Below are 6,000 nucleotides of genomic sequence, written 5' to 3'. Positions count from 1 at the left end.
GGAAGCTTGGGAATGCATCACTTTGGCCTGAGCAGGGCGGAATTTATTTAAGTAGTGATTAAAGCTGTGATTTCTGGGTGATTTGCCAGGGGGCTGGGTGGGTGTGTTGGGCTGGGCTGGCAGTGGGTGAGCACTGCATTTGCCAGCTCTGAGAATTTTGGGTGGCTCTGGAGATCCGTGTTGTCCAGATGTTCTTTTACCTGGCTGCACAGCTGCAACACTTCCTCTAGGAATGATTGTGATTCCTGCAGAGGTCAGAATCCAGGGATTTGTCACATGCTGCAAACCGTTGTGGTTAGGTAAGAATGAGTGCAGTAGGTCTTTATAAACAAACAAACAAAAGAGAAATTGAGACTAGTCTTTTTAGCAGTTTTACAAACTATTGGGGTATCACCACGCCCAGAACAGGCAGAACTTGCACTAGAGATGCAGGCTAAGAATAAGTGTTCTTAGGATCCAGACTAAGATCACTTTAGAGAGAAAACATTGCTGGTATCAGATGTGGGCCCTTGGAAGGTGGTGGAAGACAGAAAACTTAAAAAAACCCCTGAAAATCTCTTTATTTTGTAAAGCTTTGACCTCCAGCTCTCTGCTAGCTTAGTAGAGAGCATTCTGCTTTAAGTAGCTTTGTGTAAGGGGGTGTCTCTGCCTTGGTGGTGGCTCTCTGCTGCACGAACAGGAGGCGGTGGGGGAGCTTGGAGTAATTTGAAGATGGTTGTCAGGAGTTTGGAAACATTTAAGGGTTTGAACCCTGGTTTTAGAGAATGAGGTTAAAATACCAGCCTGGTGAATCAAAATGCTGCTTGGGATAGAAGTCATTGCACTGCTGGCGAGGAGATAGATTGTTTTAAAAAGTAAATTTACTACCCACTGACATCAAATGACTGTGGGGTAAAAAAAGGTGCACTCCTCAAGCCCCTGAGAAAGTGCTGTCTGTGTTTCAGGACTTCGGTATTGCCAGGTCGAGAAGAAAATGAAGTTAAACTGGAATAAAGATTCAGCCAAGAAAACATTAATTGAAATATATTTCGCAGCTTGTGGATTAAAAACAATTCTGATAAACGAATGGGAAAACAGTCACAACCCTTTATGGATAATCTGAAGAAAGAGACAAGTAATTAAAAGTTGGGAGCCTTGGTTGTAGGGAAGGAGGGAGAGAAGAGAGCAGGGAAGCAGAGAGCCTTTTAGTATTCCTTATTTTGGTAATTCTGGTAATTCTCACTGGGCTCAGGCAATTTTACTGAAAGCAGCTTTGGAAACAGGTTTATTGCTCTAATTTCATAATGTTAATCTCGATCAAGTGATCATACCATCAACAACTGGCAAAGAAAATCGACACCACAACTCAGCATTTAGAGAAAGTGACTCTGCTGGGGCTTGGAATAAACGAGTTGCAAGATGAACGTAAGTAGCTTGTGGAAAAAAAAATGTTCTTATATCCAGTTTTTGGCTTAAAACTGGCTGCATGTTGAGAAAGGTGCCAGTAGATGGCAGGCACCGGTTTCAAGAAGTATCTTGGGGAAAAACTAATTGGCCAGTTCTTCAAAAGTTTCCCTTATTCTTCAGTTTTAACATTTAATTAGTTTAATGGTAAGTGGGAGGAGAAAGGGTAAAGGAAAAAGATGTCGGTGGCTGTGGGATAAAGGCAGTGCTTGAGGTGCAGAGATTAGTGAAAAGCCCAGAGGGCTGAATGTCCTGCTGGTTTAAAAGCAAACAAACAAAATGCCCTGAAAAACCCCCAAAATTCCCAAGCAGGGCATTCTGTAGTGGTTCTTTTGCTTATACCCTGACTCAGAAGGAATGGGCAGTTTGTGCACACTTCATATTCACTACAAAGGAATCTTTGAGCTGTGTTGGATTCTAGCCACTATTGTAATAAACAAAATTAACAGTTTAGTGCAAAAAAAAAAAAAAACCACAAAACCACAAATCAAAAAAAGAAACCCCCTTGTTCTGTTTGTGGCAGCGTGGCAGATGCGATTTGTCTCAGAGGATGTAGGAATATCTTCCTGCTCCATTCCAAAATTGGCTTTTTCAGGGCTTCACATGTACAAGACTGCGAGATGCAGGGGTTGTGTTGCCAATTGTGAACGATCAAAAATTGCCTGGGAAAAAAAAGAAAATATCCCTCTTTTCTCCTTTCTAGAATAACAGAATTTAAAACAACTAAATGCATTTAACTTGCCTTTCAAATTTACTTGAACTCTCCCTTACAGCTCCTGGAGCTCACAGAGCGTCAGGAGCACCGCTCAAGGAAATCCCTGATGATGTGTGGGAGCAGGAGATGGCTGCAGCTGCACATCCCACCCTTGCTGCCTCCTCGCTTTCCCAGGTGCAAAGCTGCTCCCTGTGCTCTCCTCCCAGGCTGGGTGCTGCAGGCAGAGGCAGAAGGGGAGAAAAGCTGGGGTAGAAGCAGTCAGAGGAGGAAGTTCCCTGTCCTTGGGGTGTTTCTGGCATCCTCCCACAGATGCCTGGAAGTGGGTGGGTGTCCCTGCAGTAAGTCCTGCGGATCTCCCACCTGAGCAGGGATCACCCACCAGATCCTGGTGCACTTTCCACCCTGTCCTGCTTTGCTAGGAAAAGTCAAAACTTACAGGAGAGAGAGCAGACAGAGAGCAACAAATCACAGCAGCTCCTTGGTTCCCTTCAGCCAGGAAATAAATGGTTTATTGCAGATGCCTGTTGGCAGAGAGGATCCCATCAGACAGGGAATCACCGGCCATGAGCTGGGTTTTATGGGACTCCTGCTGCTTCTCCCTTTGGTGTCTGCGGAGACTCCAGGGTTTCATGGGCTGTGCAAAGATCCTGCTGCAGCCAGGGCAGGGAAGGGACCCTCTGGGGGGTGCTGGGACCTGGGAGAGCCGGGATCAGGTTCAGCCCTGCCCCAGGGAGCAGGATGTGCCTGGCCCTGCTGCTGTGCTGGCACAGGCTGGGGCAGGGATGGAGGGAGGCATCCATCACAGAGGCAGCTCTGGATGTAAATACAGCCTGGGACAGTGTGAAATAGTGACGGCCATTAGGAGCTGTCAGAGCAGCCAGGACACCAGCAAGGCTCTTTGCAGCTCCCTGGGGATGCTGGGCAGCCTGGCACATGGAGGGGGCTTGTGTCAGAACTGCAGCACTGTTGAACGAGTCTTGTTTTACTCAAAATCTGTCCTTTGGAAATTGCAGCTGCTGCTGGTTTAACCCTTTTCACCACACAGCGGGAGAGCAGTGTGCTACAAAGGTGAGGGATCAGAGAAGCCTTTAAACCTCTTGGTTTGGCTAGAGAAGCAGCAGGTGACTCCTCCTGCAGCTGTGTGCAGGGGCCCTGCTGCACTGGGGCATTTCCAGAGGTCATTCCTGGCTCTGTTACAAACCCTGCCCTCAGAGCTTGCCTGTCTGAGCACCGTCGTGGCAGGGAGTCAGAGCAGGGTTTGGACACCTGACCTGCCGTGCAGGGCTCACCATGGAGAGGAGGGGACACTTCTGGTGGTGTGTTTGTGTGGGCTTCTTGCTGGCAGCAGGGCACATCTGCCTGCTGTGCCGAGATCACCGGGCTGTCACTGCCCCTCGCTCTGGCCAAGGGTCCCCACAGGGTGATGCCTGGGAGGTGTCCACGTCCCCTAGCACTGATTTTCCAAGCAGCTGTCAAGACTCCTGTTATGCTCTGTTTCTCACCCTATCCCCGAAATATATGTGGAAAAAGCCAATTTTAAGTGAGTCCTGTAAATGTTGAATGGCCCCATTCAAACCTCACAAAGCCCTGCTCAGGATGTCCCCACTGGTGGCATTTTGTGGGCAGGAATTGCAGCAGGGGAGCAGCGTGTAACCCACTCTGGGGGTGCTGTGCCCTCGGTGGGATTCACTGCTGCACCTCTCAATTTCAGCAGCACTTGGAGGCCCCCTGAGGATGTGCTGAGGAAGGCTTGTGAAGATGAGGGAGGAGATCCAGGTGGGAAGCACTCATCATTAAACAGGGAGTGAAGGCAGCAGGGGTTGGTACATGTTGGCTGCTCTGGTTCTGCTCAATGTCCTCCTGCCGCTCTCCAGCCAGAAGCTTTTCACAGACACCTCCTAACTCTTGTCCCTTTGTCACAAAGTCCTCTTGAGCCCGTTAAAGGGTTCTCTTGTGAGGGTGAGGAGTGGAATACAGAGGGAAGATGTATTGTAGAAGGAAATCTCAGGGGCTGGGGAGGCTGAAATATGTGGGATCCCGCTACTCAGTCATTTGAGTGAAGTTCCCATTAGGGTTTGGAAAGTTTCCAGGAGCCCTTGTACCTAAGCAAGCAATAACTTCTGGCAAGACAGGAGTTTTAGGCTTTGCCAGAATTCCTGCATCAGGTGCAGTGAGAGTGGAGCTGAGCCTGACAGCTTTGCTCAGGGTGCAGCCACGGAGGCAGGCACTGTGCCTGTCACCACCACAGCTCTTCCCAAGGTGAGTTCTCCAGGAAAAAAAACACCTTCAAGGACGCCAGAGGCACGATTGACCACTTTGGAGCAGGCAGCTTTGGGTATTTTTACCGAAGTTAGTAGATAAACATTGAATGTTCACCTCCTCCCTCCAGAATTTTTTTCTGGAATGAGTTATTGGTTGGAAACAAGGAACTGGAGCATGTGAATTTTGCTGTTGACTTTATCTCTCTCTGGGTAAATCCGCTTGTAGTTCATTTTACTGAAGTGTAAATACGGGTGAAATTTTATCTCCTACAGCAGTCGGAGCCTGCAGTGTCTGTCAGATTTATTGACACCCACAAACACGATGCTTTCTGGAAGGCAAAAATGGTTTTGGCAAGTGGGTTTGCGTGTTTGGAATTTTGTCACCAAAACTGGCGGCGGCGGTTTGAGAGAAAACTCTTCTTTCTAAAACTGGAAGGAGCAGATTGCTGACATCTGATATTTCTCAGTGCTGACTGATCTTCAAATGCTGTGCTTGATTTCGGTTGCACTTTTCTCCTCACTTCACTCTCTCTGGCTGAGTGGCAGAAAGCATTTTGCCACATCCCTCTCCTCGCTGTGCTTTTCCACTGCAGAGAGATGCAGACCTGCAAAGGAGGCTTGGTTCCCTTCCCTTTGTGCTCAAAAGACTGTGAAAGAAGCAGGGTGAAACTTCAAAACACGGATGTTAGAATCTTCCTTGGGAAAAAGGATCAAAAATGTTTTTAATGCGAGCTTTCAGTGAAAATACCACAAATTAAGATGATGGCACTGTCTGCCACTGCCCAGCTGTTGAGGTGCGCACACACACCCCCAAACAATCCAACTCACTGAGCCTTTGCAGTGAAATTAAAATGTTTTTCTAGAGACTTCCAGCATCTCTCATTTCCTTCTGCAGGCCGGTGCTGTGTTGGCTGAAGGGCTGGTGTGGCACAGCCGAGTGGGAAGCATTGAGAAAGCTGCAGTCAGCAGGCTGCTGTTAAAATCTTGCTGCTCACCTGATGCTGAACGGATGATATGGAGCTCCTCACGGAGCAACACGGGGCAACCACGTCATGAAAAATGGCAAGTGAACCAAAATTAACGATTAGGAGGAGCAGCTTTTCCAGGCAATGTCTTTGTCTGTGCAGCCAGGACGGTTTGGTGGTTTGGAAGCTCTTTTAACATCTTTAAAGATAAAATCCCTCATCAGTGTCGTGTAAACTCGTGTTAGTTATTTACAGCTGCACTCATGAAAGGGCTCTGGGCGTGAGTCAGGGAGCTGTGAGGGCTGACTTTTGGGTCTCTGGCTCCTGCAGAGGACACCACAGCCTTGTGTGGGTGTCTGATCTTCCACGCAGTGCACTGGGACTGCTGATGCCAGAGGATAAGGTGCCTGGCACCCAGTTTGCTCACTGAGACACCTGAGATAGCCAGGGAAAAGTGGGTTTGAGGTGGTAGTGCCAGTGCGAGCTCAGCTCTTTGAGGTACTGTGAAACCTCTGGTGGAACTGAGTTCCTGAAAGCTTCCCATAAAGAGATGTAGAGAGAGGTAAACCACTTCTAAAACTGGACGCCCAGGACTCAGACACCAGTGAGATGCTGA

The sequence above is a fragment of the Hirundo rustica genome, chromosome 16 (assembly GCF_015227805.2).
Source record: "Hirundo rustica isolate bHirRus1 chromosome 16, bHirRus1.pri.v3, whole genome shotgun sequence".
NCBI classification, from domain to species: domain Eukaryota; kingdom Metazoa; phylum Chordata; class Aves; order Passeriformes; family Hirundinidae; genus Hirundo; species Hirundo rustica.
The sequence above is the reverse complement of the archived record's forward strand: the minus strand, read 5'-3'. Positions refer to the sequence as shown.